The sequence below is a fragment of the Alexandromys fortis genome, unplaced genomic scaffold, assembly GCF_014885135.2.
Source record: "Alexandromys fortis isolate MF-2015 unplaced genomic scaffold, M_Fortis_MF-2015_v1.1 scaffold_196, whole genome shotgun sequence".
Taxonomy (NCBI): Eukaryota; Metazoa; Chordata; class Mammalia; order Rodentia; family Cricetidae; genus Alexandromys; species Alexandromys fortis.
Window position 1 is genome coordinate 1,014,758 of NW_026068078.1, and position 16,255 is coordinate 1,031,012.

General features: G+C 35.2%; 1 protein-coding gene across 1 annotated transcript in view; it reads right to left on the reverse strand.

The window, feature by feature from the left end:
- Positions 1 to 8,927: 8,927 nt before the first annotated feature.
- Stpg2 (sperm tail PG-rich repeat containing 2) overlaps positions 8,928 to 16,255 on the reverse strand; it is a 1,012,587-nt gene continuing 1,005,259 nt past the window's right edge. The window contains exon 18 of the mRNA XM_050121746.1: positions 8,928 to 9,256. The gene's annotated coding sequence lies outside the window, so the exon portion shown is untranslated. The remainder of the gene's footprint in view (positions 9,257 to 16,255) is intronic.

A 16,255-nucleotide genomic window follows, 5' to 3' on the forward strand; every position in this document is an offset into this window, starting at 1 on the left:
TGAACCTTCATAGGTACATCTTTCTTTAGGTTGGGAAAGTTTTCTTCTATAATTTTATTAAATATATTTTCTGGGCCGTTGAGTTGCACCTCTTCTCCTTCTTCTACTCCAATTATTCTTAGGTTTGGTCTTTTTATTGTGTCCCATATTTCCTGAATGTTTTGTGATGAGAATTTGTTGGTTTTGCTGTTTTCTTTGATCAGTGTGTTTATTTTCTCTATGGTATCTTCAGTATCTGATATTCTTTCTTCTATCTCTTGTATTCTGTTGGTAGTACTTGTCTCTGTAGTTCCTGTTCGTTTACCCAGATTTTCCATCTCCAATCTTCCCTCGGTTTGTGTTTTCTTCATTACTTCCATTTCATTCTTCAAGTCTTGAACTGCTTCCCGTACCTGTCTGATTGCTTTTTCATGTTTCTCTTGATTTTCTTGGGTATCTTTAAGCGATTTATTCATTTCCTCTACCTTTTTGTTTGTAATCTCTAATTGTTTATGGCAGTTTTTCACCTCCTGCTTAAGGTCTTCTATTATTTTCATATAATTCACTTTTGAGTCGATTTCTTCTAATTCTTCTGGAGTAGGGTGTACAATTCTTCTTATTTCGGGATCCCTTGATTCTGGTGAAGTCATGTTGCCTTTCAGGTTGTTGGAGGAAGTCTTGCATTGGCGCCTTCCCATCTCCTCCTTCAAATGGAGCCAGGAGAGGCCTGGTGTCTTGGTCCAGTCTTTGCTGTGAATGAGGCTCTGGGTGTATCTTTTCAGTGTAGAAGCAGGGACCGTCCCGTTGAGCTGGAACTCCTCAGCACCCAAACATGGACTACCGTCCAGATGGAACTCCTCAGGACCGCTCTGGGTTGGTTGTGGATGCAAGCCTGATGTCTCTCCCCAGTGATGTCTCTCCTGGTGCCTGGACCGGAACTCCTTGCTGCTTGCGGTATCTCGTAAACAAAGGACCTACCTAGCTTGCTGCAGGCAGGCTAGTGGGGACAAAGGAGCTAGCACCCTCCCGTTTGCCCTGCTGATTCGGATTCGGTCCTAGAGCCCAAACAGGCTGGGCTGGGAGATGTTATGTGGTCAGAGAGGGAAGGGCTAAACGTTACATTCTTAACTGCTAGAAATGACATGGAAATATTATCTAGGAGGTTCAATATAACCTCGTTTCCTCCCATAAGAGTCAACTCAAACAGGCCTATTCAACAGCTGGACTCCCCTTCAGAAAAACTGTCTGAGTCAGAGACTTTAGAAATAGCATAAAATCTATATAACAATGTAGGCCAGCATTAGTGATCTCTCTGGCAATTGTCCATTACCAGCGGTTGTATGCGTTCTCCTCTGCAGTGGTCCCTTTGGCCACTGGCCACTCTGATCCCTTGACAGTACTCCACAATACTTCACAGTGAACCTTGCATATCTGCTACAGCATACTCTCTGTGTCTCATTGGAATTCTTTTGAAGGAGATCACAAGGACTGGAGCACCAAGGGGTAATGGATTCGGGGCTTTTGTTCTCTTCACGTGTCCAGAGCTCTCACTGGATAACACTGAGGCACATTATTCCGCCTCTCTTTCTTCTCCGCATGGCGTGCAGCTTTGAACCAGAACTCACTCTAGCCAAGCTGATTTTCTTTATTTTCCTTTAACTATAAGAAAGCATTTTGATAAACCCTTGCTTCTTCAATTATTGGGATTCTATGGGATACAAGCTTTCCCAGCCCACAATTCTCTTATTCATTCTTCTTTGTGCTCATGTTTTAGTCATGCATTTGTAAACATTCTTCTGAGTTGGATTTAAATTATTCCTTTTAATCCTCTAAATCTCTACATCTGATATGAAGGATTAACCAATAATGCATTTTGTATCACATAAAAATTAAGTACAAATGATGGAAAAGTAATTTGAAATTAATTCTGTAACATATTGGTTCTCTACAAAGCACAGTATAAAACTAAAAATGAAATTACATATGTATTTTTAACAATTTTTAGTGAAGTGCTTTTTGAAATACCTGTGTAGTGCTCATTTATCTGAGTCTAAAGTATAAGGCATGTACTGCTAAATGTAGTGTCCCTTTTTTTAAACATGATGTAGGCTACATCTACTGGCCATTTTTTTTTAATTAGATGGGGCCATATAACCACAGGGTTGACCATGGGTTGTTGCAGGATTGGTATGTGTCAATTCCAGGTGTGTGCCCATTGTAAATGACCAGAGTATATTATCCCAACTAGTGCCATTTTAGCATAATAATTATTCTGATAGCCTGCAAGAACAGAATGAGTTCTTAGAACAGAACAATTTGTAAAGCAATTCAGAAAAAAATTAACCTCTATGAATGAAACCTCTGCTTTTAAGATTACCACACTCTCTGTTTCAGGAAGAAAATGATTCCAACTCCTTAGAAGGTCTATACAGAAGGCTCAGATTTTGAATAAATATTTTACTTCTTTTCAGTGTGTTTCTTTATCAATTCTATTGTCTCCTTCTCAGTCTTCTCTCTTTGTTTCATTTATGTCTGTACCACGAAGCACTGCTTTGAAGCATAGTCAGTATTCTGGGTACATGAAAAGGTATTCATGGCAATATTTTCTTTTTGTTTTTTTTTAATTTGTAAATGAATCCAACTAAGAACACAAAAAGTATAGAATAGAATCATGTTGTTCTCCTTATTCTATAAACCCATTTTGCATCAGAGCCACTGTGAGTATTCCATTTTCAACGGGTTGGGATGGAAATGGTACCTCATCAACTTTGAAAGCTTTGTGTTTAGGATGGGAGCATCCTGACTTAGAGAACAATTAACGTACCAGACTTTGATGGGACTCAGAAAATTATAGTCCACATTTAATTTTCTTAGTGTTTTCATATAAATGGCCCTGAAAAGATATCAGAAGTACTGTCTGTAGATTTATTTGTCCTACTATCAATCCCACTCTTCTCTACTGAAAGTAATTCATGGAAACCAGAATTCCCCTGTCATTTTAAGTTTTATAAACTAGAAATATTTTACCTCCTCTTTTATTTCTTTGTAATAACTGACCATAACATATGTATATATGTGGCCTACCTTCAGACAACAGATCAGATAATCAACCATAAGATGCTCATTCCAAAAGGTGTTCTGTCCCATCTCCAAGAATGCTGCCCTGTGATGCATAGAAGAATCTCATGATAGATTCTATAGCCTTTATCTACTTGCATCCCTGTTTCTCTTCAGTGTCATTAACAAAGGCATAGAAAGAATTTTCTCTGGATCTTCAGGGATTTATCTCTGAATACTTCATGTGAAAATTTTGAAGTTTTTGTGGTTTATTTTATTTTGACATTATGGTTACAACACTTCCACTATCCTTTCCTTTCTTGCCTAAGACATCTCATATACCCCTTCATGCTCTCTTTTAAACACATGTCCTCTTTTGTCATTAACAGCTGTCACACACATATATGTGTATACATATATGTCCATATATATATATATATATATATATATATATATATTCCTAAATACATGAATAAAACCTGCTCAGTTTTTATAACATTATTTTTACTTACTTTTTCTCTTATACAAATTATTCTTGCTGTAGGAGTGTTGGTATTGAAATTGGATTAAAAGTAAAGAGATAACAATCATCCTTCTCTTATAATTTAAGAAGTATCTATCATTTGAGAATACAATTTTAGATATTTTTATCATATAGTAGATAAATTTTATGTAACTACTGTGTTAGGCTACACATTTTGTAGATTTGACGTGGAAGCTGATAGAGTCAACTAAAAGTAAAATAAGTTATAGTAAATAAACCAATATGTCAAAAAGCAATAAAATATATTTTAATAAATTACATATACTGTTAATTTCAATGTGTTCCTTAAGGAAAATAAAACAATTTCATTTCACTTCAGCTGATGTTCCTTTGGAAGAACCTTTTCAGTAGTATTTGTGAGAACCTCAAGAAGCATTTTGCTCCCCTTAAATTTTGCAGATCTTTAGTCAATAGCCTCATGGATTACTGTTTGCTCATTAGGATAAAAACAATTTATTTTAGGTTTGGATGAACAAACCTGGAAGTCCACTTTCAAGACTGAAGATAGAGTCAGCGTGGGTCTTCTCAACTGTGTTTCAATCCAGTATATGCATAAAATGCAAGATGATTGATACCTACTTTATTTATTTAGACTTTGAAAAAAGAAACTTTTCTACACATTATGAACATAATACAGCTCCTTATCTCTGATATCATACATTTCTGACACGTATTAAATCATTATTAGCTTACTTGTAATGATAAACTCTTAGATTTTTTATAGTTTTTTGAAAGTCTTTTCTAGTTATTTGCAAAGTAAGTGTTTGTTTCTATGTCTAAATAAATTAATAAATGAGTTTTGTTTCTATGGCTTTTATAATCTTCTGTACCTCTTTGTTGCCCCACAAATAAATAAATATGAGTTTCCTTCACAAGGGAATAATAGAAATGGAATCAATAGACAGCAACATTATATATATATATATATAATTAGTATAGCAATAAATAATATTTAAGTAGTTATAGTATCATTAGAATATGCAAGTCTTTTCTTGTGACACTATTTTGAGAACGTTTTGCACACTAACATAGGTTATATTCATATATTTGTTAAAACTAGATATAAATAATGGATACTACTATTATTACTATGTATAGTTGTGTTTCACTCTTTACTTTAAATTTTGAAGGAATTGTGAACAATGGATGCTCTGTAAACAATACTAAATGATTGTTAAATAATACCAAATGACAACCAAACAACATGAGTTAAGATATTATGACCTGCTATGACTTCTAAGAGAGAAAAATATATCTAATAAGAATGGGATAAAGGAATACCACATCAATCTTGTTTTCAAAGATCTTCATTATTCTTTGGAATTAAATATATTCTTCAAAGGTATTTACATTATAAAATATATGCCACCAGATAAGATTTTAAGAGTTGATTAGTATCATGAGGGCTTTAATTTCATCAAGAGATTTATCTATTTTTTATTCTTACTTGAATAGAGCATTAGAAGGTCACGTCTACTTAGGGGTAATAATTCACTAAAATGTGTGTTTATAGGCTGTATCTTTCCCTCAGACTGTTGTTCTTTGTAACTTTTTTAAAATCACAATTAATGGGATCACAGTATTATTTTGCTATATACCCTTTTGTGGTCTGAGTCACCATGCCTAGAACTAACAATATCAAGTTAGCATGAACTAAAAATCTCTGTACCTGTGACCCCAAATCAGTCCTTTAAGGGGTTTGTCTCAAAGTCACGTTCACGATTAACCAAAGTACCTGAAAATTCAGAAGAATAGGGAATAAAGTAAATTCTTGACGGTTTAGGCAAAGTACAATTCATATTAAGAAATCAAACCCATCAAAGAATAAGGCTAGAATACCCTGGACAAGGCAGCCTAGATTGTGACTAAAAGGAGCAGGTCTTTTGCATAGATACAGAGGCACTCCGAAGTGTCTGAGGGTTACTTTTAGCTCATTGAAACACTAAAGCATACTACTGCCTGGAGATTTAAAATGTTAATGAGAATTTAAATAGAATTTGTATTTAGAAGTACATATAACAGAGCATGGCCATAAAAGTCCTCACTATGAAAATGAGCCTGAAGTCTATGTTGCATGCACTTAATTCTCCTCGGCTTTCTGTGGTGGTACCATTGGGTTTCCTTCACTCTCTTCTGCTTCCTCCTTAGGAAGTGCACTTTTTCCTAAAATCTGTCATGCTTCTATTTTAACCACAGGTCTTTGAAACATTGTTTATTCCATGACACAGGAACCTGAAACAGCTTTGAAGTTTTCTACAGAACAGCACAATCTTAAAATACTAACCAAATCACAAGGAATAGAAGAAGTTAATTTTAAAAAAAGTCTGAGGAAAGCTGGAAACAGTAGAAGTGGTTTTTCCCAGAAAAAAGCACACCACTTCATTGGCCAGGGCCAAATACTCAGCCCTTAAAACATCATACAAGTAACAGTATATGGACTGAGCAGGCTATTGTTCTCAATGTATGTATATACTGGATACATATATACATGCAAAACATTGAGAAAGAAGGGGCCATGACAGTGAAGGAAAGAGGGGAGGGCTATGTGGAAGGAATTGAGGGAGGAAATGGAAGGAGGAAATGTTGTAATTATGTTATAGTCACAAAAATTAAAAAAAAATAAGAGTTTATTGTGAATGCTAGTACACAAAACAAGGACACTAATGGTTTTAGGTGCAAATTGGATAAGTATTATAACTATTATAAGGCTAAATATCAGGTCTAAGGGACAAAGCAATCATAATATACATTTAAAAGTAAGCAAAAACATATACTTTTAAGTATCAGAAGGTTGGACTACAGAGGGGATCGTATCAATCAACTTGTTAAGCCTTATCCATATTTTTTGTAGAGAACATTGCTATAGGGTATCCTGAGATTCTGTGTTATAAGACAGAAATCTTAGCTGTCTTTTCATTCACTCCTAACTCACTCGTGTCCTGAGATAATAATAAGCTGACAAGTTCACATACGTGTAGTGTGATTGCTTTTCTTCTTTGCGCCACACACTTAGCAGTTTCAACAATACAACATTCATTTTAATGCGTGGCCTTTGAGACACTACTCAAAAACACACACACAAAAAACTAAATACTGTGTCTTAAAGTATATCTTTCTAAAAATTCCAGAGCAATTATATAGAGAAAACATGGTAAATTATTTTCTAAAACTGGTCCCAATAATTAGCAACATTGTTGTTCAGTAACATTTTGTAACTGTTCTTCAGCGAAATGATTTCCTATAGATTAATAGAAATTCTTCACTGATTAGAATAAAACTGCTGCTCCTACATGATTAATGCTTTAAAACTCATGAACTCTAGACAGCTCTCGAGCCTCCAGGGGACTGAACTAAACCCTCCATATGTGGGAGACAGTGGTGAAGCTTGGACCATCTGAGGGGCCCCTGGCAGTAAAACCAGGATCTATCCCTGGTGCAAGAGCTAGCTTGTTTGAGCCCATTCCCTATGGTGGGATGCCATGCTCAGTCTTAATGCAAGGGGGAAAGACTTGGTCATGCCCTAACTTAATGTGTCAGACTTTGTTGATTTCCCAGGAAAGCCCTTATCCCTTAGGAGAAGTGGATGGGAGATGTGCTGACGAGGTGGGAGGTGGGAGGAGGGAGTGTGGGAGAACTATACTTGGGCTTTAAAATAAAGAAAGCAATAAATACAAAGAAAAACTATACTGCATGGCACTAGTTTGCATTAGTTGTAAATTTCTGATCTCCATTGCCCTGAAAGTAACCAGGCAGTACAATGAAAAGCCAGGATTGTTACAGTAAAGTTAATGATGCATTTGAGAAACCTGTTCTAGCTTTCCAATGAGTAAAAAGCAAGAAGAAAAACTGTGCTATAAAGAACAATTTAAAGAAAGAAGGATTATTGAAGGAAGTACACTCCATGATTGTTAAAACAGTTCTCGAGAACAAACTTTGGAAAATAAATGGGACCCAAAATACACAATTATATACTGAATACTTTTCATCCCATTCGTGACTGGGACACCACCTTCCATAAAATTTCCATGACTTCAACTGTGTGTGCACTGTATGTCTCCAATTAAATGTGAGAGCAAAGCATTTATTACAGTGATTTTCTCAGAATACCAACTCTTCTATTAAAGCATTTGTGGGAAAAGGTAGGAAGAATTTAGTGCACAATGCATTATCCCCTGCTCCCAACTTTTTACCTGAAGGAATCTAGGATCATTGAGAATATCAAAGCATCTTAAAATTTCTGTTTGATCATCATTCATTGAAACCTAGAATTATACTATTGCACAGACCTTTAAGAAATAAGTTTATACCTTGGGGGGAGAAAAGACATTCTTTATAAGAAATGGTGCCGAGGCTGGACATCCACACAAAAAGTAAAGAGGATGATATAACAAATGTAGTCAGGAACATTACATCTTTCAAAAGAGTTATCTGAAAATGGAGCTTAGACCCAACTTGTAGGTGTGAATCTCATAAACTCTCTAGCAAGTAACAAAGGCTATATTCTAGGTGACCTTGAATGTAGCCACAGCTTTTTAGAAGCAGCTCTAAAGGAATGATCTGTGAAAAAAAAATAGTTGATAAGCTATGCTCTATTAAACTTTAAAACATTTTCTGCCAAATAAATTGTCCAGAAAATTAAAAGAAGAGCCTAGACTAGAAACACTATTTGCAAAAGATGTGTCTGATAAAGGAATATCATCTGAAATACACAAAAGTTTCTTAGACTCAATGGTAAGAACAAAATATAATTACAAATAAAAGTCTCAAAGAACTAAAGTTATCTCAGCAAAGTGGATATGCAGTTAACAAACAAGCTTATGAAAGGTTGTTCCAAGTGACATGCTACTAGAGAAATGAAAAAAGAAATGACCATAAAATACAGCTAGCTTGAACATTCCATAATATAAACAACAGCAAATGCTAGGCAGGATGGAATCACTGAGAACACCAAATACTCCTAGTTTGCTAATAAGCCACAGGGGCAATGAATTTGAAATGGCAGCACCTTATCAGAAGGTGTTTTGTATTTTTCCTACAAAACTGAGCAGTATTACACTATAAGAGATGGAGCAGCGCTCACACTACACTGTTTACTGTTTATTTAAGCTCATGTTTATTTGAGGGAATGCATGCCACTCAGCAAATAATCTTCGCTCAAGCCGTTCTTATGATTTTACTAAAAATTGCAAAAAAAACTTAGAGGCTGAGACATACTTTTGTAATGGCTAAATAAACAAACTATGTCATATCTAAATAATAAAGCAGTTATTAGTTAAAAGAAACAAGTCACGAGGTAAAGAAGCAGAGGAGAGAGGCAGGGAGGGGAGCAGAGAAAAATGTAGGGCTCAATAAAATTCAATAAAAAATGAAGCAACATAGAAAAAATTTAAATGCATATTACTAAAGGAAAAAATAAAAAGACTGCAGTATGGTATGATTTAATGCATGTGACATTTGGAAGAGACAATGATATAAAAATATAAAACATGCAACATCTGGACTTGGGGTGAGGCAGAGATCACCCTGAAATTCAGTCGTGTTGCTGATTCCATGAAGAATCTTCATAAAGGGATTCAGAGTGTCCAGGTCACCTACTTATGCCTCCAGAAGACTGGGTCCTCGTCTATCACCGTTTGTAATGGTTAGGTTTTCTCAACTGGCACAAACTCGAGACACCTGGGAAGAGAGAAACTCAGTTGAGGAATTGTCTCCATCAGATGGGCCTGTGAGGGCCTGTGAGGCAGTCTCTTGACCTCTAATTGATGCGGGCTGTTGCTGTAGGCCTGGGCTACATGAGAAAGGTAGCCGAGCAAGCCAGTAAACACATCTTCTAATTGATGCGGGCTGTTGCTGTAGGCCTGGGCTACATGAGAAAGGTAGCCGAGCAAGCCAGTAAACACATCTTTCCATGTTCTCTGCTTCAGTTCCTAGCTCCTGCCCTGAGCTCCCCTCTGTGATGTAGAGTCCGCTGGGTGTTGTAAACTGAAATAAACCCCTTCCCCATCCCCCCCCATATATATAACATGTTTATGTGAATTTTTACCAGGAGCAAGCAGAATACAAAAGTAAATATGGCTTAAAGAACTGTTAAATAATGCAATACTATGCAAAACATTTTAATGATGAACACATCATTATACATTTATTAAAATCAATAGGATAGATAAGAACCACAGCTATAAAGTCATCCATGATAGTTATGTCTCAATGGAAGTTCATAAATAATTTGAAAAATACAGTACTCTAGTATGAATCCCCCTCTCTTTCTTTCCTTCCTTCCTCTCTCTCTCTCTCTCTCTCTCTCTCTCTCTCTCTCTCTCTCTCTCTCTCTGCATGTGCATATATTAGCTATTTGGGAATCCTGTAATTTTAATTTGATTTTTATGTGAACAAAACTCTCTTTTAGAAAATGAGACAGAGTCCCACACTGGAGCACCGGACTGAAATCCCAAGGTCCAAATCAGGAGCAGAAGTAGACAGAGCACGAGCAAGGAACTCAGGACCGCGAGGGGTGCACCCACACACTGAGACAATGGGGATGTTCTATCGGGAACTCACCAAGGCCAGCTGGTCTTGGTCTGAAAAAGCATGGGATAAAACCGGACTCGCTGAACATAGTGGACAACTAGGACTGCTGAGAAGTCAAGAACAATGCTCCGGATCTTTAAAGTCTGCGGAAGTGGCAGACTGTTTCCAAGGAGCTGCTTGAGTTGCTATTCACAACNGGATGGAGGTGGGTGGTCCTTAGACTTCCCACGGGCAGGGAACTCTGATTGCTCTTTGGGCTGATGAGGGAGGGGGAGTTGACTGGGGGAGGGGGAGGAAAATGGGAGGCAGTGGCGGGGAGGAGGCAGAAATCTTTAATAAATAAATTTTAAAAAAAAGAAAATGAAATACCATCAAGTAAACCTAAAGCTTGTGAATAAGTGTTCCAGAATAATGCTTTTTCCATTGGGTTCCTCAGCACTAGTCATGACCATCTGACTGATAATACTCTGTGCCAACCTGGGGTATCCTTCCACATCATGGCCTGCAACATGAAATTTTTCTTTTGTTGATTTTTGCTCTTAGATTGAAACCTGAAAGTTATGAAATGTACAAAGTTTCTTGAATAATGTAATAAGATTCAGTAAGAAGAGATACCATAAAGGAAGTGCATTCTTATTCTGGTGCAAGAGAAGAAATGGTAATAATTCTGTGTCTTAACTGATAATGAGCATGCTGTAGAATAATCCATCTGTGCACTGTAAGGATATGTTGCTCTCATTGTTAAAAAAAAAAAAGCTGATTGGCCAATAGCTAGTTAAATTTTTCAGGGCAGAGAGAAAGCTGGGAGAAGGGCAGAGTCAGAGGAGTCTTAAGCTAGACATAGAAGAAGCAGCAGAGAAAATTCACATATGAGGTAAATAAGCACTGAGGCAGCACATAGATTAATAGAAATGGGTTATTCAAGTGGTAAGAGCTGGCTGCAGACATACCTAAGCTATTGGCCAAGCATTTGTAATTAATATTACATCTCTGTGTGGATATTTGGGGAATGTCTGGCAGGACAGAGTTGATGGGTGGTTTAGACTATGCAGAATTTCTCCTGATGGATTATATAATATAAAAAGATATGTTACATATAATTGTATAGAAAAATTATAGAGACGTTAGCTGTGTCATATGGTAATATGTTTGTTTTAAAGACAACGTTCACAAAGAAAACCAAAATTGGGAAACCTATTTGCTGAATTTTGTATAAGATTTGAATAAAGAAAATTTTGTAGGTTGTCTTATATATACTATGTATGGTATATGATGTATAATCTTCTGTGCATATAAATTGATATTACATACAGTCTAACAAGTAAAGTTTATTTGACATGTGAATACACAATATGAATAGTCTGTCATATATGGGCATATGAATGCATGTTACACATAGTTTATTATTTATCATCAAATTTGCACATAAATTTCTTAGTGTTCTTTTAGTGCCCTTATGGGAACATTATATGAAAACAATTGTTTGCAATTAAAATGCTAGCAAATGCTAAGATGGCACTAGATATTAAAGAATATACTGAATACAGAATAAAGTGTATCAACAGGCTCAGTGTTATGTTAACATCATCTTCACCATAATTTCTGAGAATCGGCCAGCTCTTTGGCAACTTCACTGGAGCCTGATTGTGAACTGATTTTTCCAGACACCTACTGCTCCCATACAGTGTGTCTAAGACCTAGTTGACGACAAATGAAGAAACTGTAGCCAGAATATGTTCATATAAAGGATCTGTTTTTGCTGGTTCACTCAGTATCCAGGTACTTGTCTGCTGTCCCATGTTCAGAGACTCCAAAGTACCAACTCTCAATACAACAAAGACAATTTTCTATCACAGTTTCCCTCCATTTGTAGGAATATGGCCTTAACTTACTCATCTTATGAAAAATAGTAACCAAAAGTTAGGCTTTATAAACCCATTTTCAATAATTTTATGTGTTCTATTTTTTGAGCACCTACTAACTGCCAGAGGTTGTAATCATTAGCAAAGCTGACAAGGCCCTGCCACCTAGTGGGAAGACAAATAACAAACTGATAAAGTATAAATTTGCATACTACTAAAGGCTAAGACTTTATGATGCAGCTTGCTGCGTGGAAGCTTCCAATGATACTGAAGAAAATCAATTCTTTTCTTTCGTAGAGATACTTGAATATTAAGTGTTCCATAAATGTTTTATCAAGAATACTTTATTAGTCCACTTAGCTATCATTGACAAAATGATATTGTTAAAAGAATAAGAATTGAATCTGGCTTGCTGAGAGATGTTTATCTAAACATGTGGCAATGTTTTTGAAGTAGACATTTTCTTTAAAAGAAGACAGAAGTAATATTTTAGTAAAGAAATAAACCAAATCTTTATTTTTATTTTATGACACATCTAATAGATGTATTATTATTCTTTTTGAAAGAATAAGCCAAACATTTACAGTTAGAATTTGTATCTAAATGTTACAAGGCTAAAATATTAATGCTTTTAATGAACACTTGAGTAAGACCCAAATTTCAATGCAACATTTGAAAATATATTTACTATCCAATATAAATTTAAAACAAATAATATTTGTATGACTAATATTAAGACTAAATACTATTTTTTAACTTGAATAATGAACTAAATACATTGCAGTTAATCACTTCTGTCCAGTTTTTTTACAAGTTTAAATACTAGTGTCTGAATATATTCCCTTTAAAAAATTTGAAAATTTTCAGTCTTAGTAAGTTTTCTTGTCTTGTTCACATGTTAGATTCATTCATTTTATTCTGCCATAGAAAATCCTTTATGTACCACATATATAAATATTTATTTGACTGAAAATGGCAATCTCCTAAAAGGCATTAAAATAAATTCCCCAGACTAATTTTTAGTGATCAGCATTTTAATCGGTACTCTATCTGGAAATGCGCTCTCCATGCTGGCCAGGCATACCAGTCAGAATTTAGAAACAAATTAGATGTCTATGAATGAAAGAATGGATAAAAATGTAGTATATTTACATAATGGAATAATACTCAGCTGATTAAAAAAGTAAAATCATGAAATTTACAGGTAAATGGATGAACCTAGAAAAAAAATCCCAAGTGAGGTGTTGAAAAGAGCTACTTGTTCATCCTGGCTGCCCAGAACTGAAATAATCACACAGAAACTGCATTAATTAAATCACTGCTTGGCCCATTAGCTAGCTCTAGCTTCTTATTGGCCAACTCTTACATCTTAGTTTATCCTATCTCCATTAATCTCTGCATCACTACGAGGTCATGGCTTATGAGCAAAGTTTCAGAGTATCTGCCTCCAGCAGTGGCTTCATGGCTTCTTCTTAGATCTACCTCCTTTCTCCCAGCATTCAGTTTAGTTTTCCCCACCTACCAAAGTTCTGCCCTATCAACAGGCCAAGGCAGTTTCTTTATTCAGCAATGGTATTCACAGCATACAGAGGAAAAAAATCCCACATCACACCTCTTTTCTGTTAAATAAAACTAAGGCTTTATGTTTAACATAGTAAAATTACATATAACAAAACAGGTATCAAGTAAGAATTATAGTTACAATATTTATATCTATGTTATCTCTTANAAATAATAATAATAAATTTAAAAAAATTTAAAAATTTTTAAAAATAAGTATAAAAAAAAGATTATTAACAAATGTTAGAAAATGTAACATGAGTCTACGCTTTATAATTCTAAAATAACCTACCATTCATATCAAAATCTGGATGGTTTACATTACAAAAAAAAGAATAAGTTTACCAAGTTTGTATTTTATTGTGCTTCCAAAACATTTTCCCAGTTGGGATCTGTACTTCTGACTTTTAGAATAGAAGTAGCACAACTTGATCAGTAATAGAAAGTCTGCAGGATTTATTCCATTATGTCTGTTTTCTTGGTGTGCTCAATTGCTTAAACAACCCAAAAGCAGAAGTTGTCACGGAATCTATCATTCCTCTTCTGTCCAGCAAGGATTCATTTCCTCATCCTCAATAAACATTTTATTTACTCAATGACTTGGAACATGGGCAAAGCATTAATAGAGATGCAGCATCAATAAAAAATAAATTTGTCAATGTTATGTAGCAGGACTGCCAGCTTTGAAGTGAACAAAGACAAGTGTTTTTCTGGCCGCTTTCCATGGTAGCCAGTCAAGATACACTCTACTTCTAATGCTAACTACCAAGTCGTGTCTTCAGTTTCTACACAGATGCAAGGATTTCATTCATTTTATTTCTTTGCTTGCCACCAATTTCACCTTTAAGCAATTTCACTTTCCTGTGACTACTAGAGAAGAGGTTTTGTCTACTTCCAAATGAATTTCCATCTCCCCAAACACATATTACTTGTGAGGTTTTCATATGCAGCGTATCTTTTCATAGTAGTGGTTTCCCTGTAGTCCAAGCCCAGAAACAGAAGATGCTAGAGTCAGGTTGGGAACTATTTCTTTCCTCGGAGATCCATCAAAGAGTATCAGAAATACCAGAACCTTTCTAAATGCTGGGTGTTTATAAATTACTTTCCTGTCTAAAAGAGTCAACAATTTTCTTACATTTAGAAACCTAGAATGATCGAAATGGTTTTACAGTAGTAGGCTAATAAAATAGAATTCATAATAAAGTTCTACAAACATGAATTGTCCTAACAAAAGGTTCTTAGTTGTGGAGTGACAGGTTCAAATGGCTTAATGTCTTCATTTCACTTGAGAGTTATGTAGTAACAAAATATCTTCTCAAAATTATTATCTTACCCTTATATAAGCAAGTTGTGAACATGCATGTTAACTTAGTTAACCACCACATACCACCACATTCCTACAACAATCACAAACAATTTATTTGGAGAAATAGAACTATAGACTTTAGTGGATGGAATTAAACCCTTTGTTGAGTGATCATGGAAAGGTAAATGCCCACATTAACTTACATATAGTAAAATCTATAATGAATGACCCCTAGATAGTCTTACCCTGCATGTAGGAAGCATAAGTTTGTTCAGAAGGAGGAGAAATGGGAAACTGAAGGCTAGAAGAGATGGAGAGAACTTATGCAAGAAATCATAATGATTAAGCGCAACTAAGCATTAATTTGGGTGCTCTCTTATTAAAGTTGTCACTAGAGGAAATAAAACTACTAATAACTACTCCAGCTAATTACAGAGAGCTAATTTACTCAAAGCAGACTTTGGCATTAAATGCTCCACCCTACAGTGGCATCCTTTTAAACATGTCACAAAGAAAAGGTAAAATTTCCTCTCTAAATAAGTAATAGTTGCAACAAGAAACTGTGAGAGATACTGAATTTTACAACTCTAAAGCCCAGGAAATCATAATTACATATCAGCTAACATTCTATTTCCTAATCATTGAGAAAATTTCTAGAGAATACAGGTTTCAGATTCAGCTGAGAGATGTAACAAAGATCTTTTACTATGCTTTATTTTTTATGACAGGCAGGTGTCAATCTTTGTAATTGAAAAAGATCAAATGACTGATGCCCTTGCCTTGTAGCTATTAACAGTTCTGTAAACATTCTTTCAATATCTGAACAGTTGCCAATAAGAAAATATTTATTTGGATTATTTCTATAGTCCATAAAGGCCTTCAAACCATTGTCTGATGATGGACATTCTAAAGGACATATTTCCCAAAGTTTAATTCATGCTCTGGAAACATCCAAAAGGCATCTTTTAACAGCATGCTAACAAAACAAACTTTAAACAAACGTTATCAACCTTTTATATCAAAAGATATTAAAAGCCTTGAAAATCACAAATAAAGCTTCACCATAATAACTAAGTGGCCACATTATATCAGCGTAAGGTCCTCCTGGTGGAAAGATTGTGGTTAAGAGTGAATAAAATCCATCTATGCTGTACCAATTACCTTTTATATTAGCTTTTGTGTTAAACTACCAAAAGCATGAACACGGCATAAACCAAGGCAGGACAAAGGAAGATTTGTCTTTTCAAGGACATTGGCTGAATGATCCTCCTAACTGTTCTGACAACACTGCAGGGTGTAACCAGACAGACACTGAAATATACTCATTTAAAAATATTTAAATTGTAGGGTGAATTACTGTTTGCTGTCATTGATAAACTAATAAAGGAAGATAGAAATATTAATTAAGCTATGCTTGGG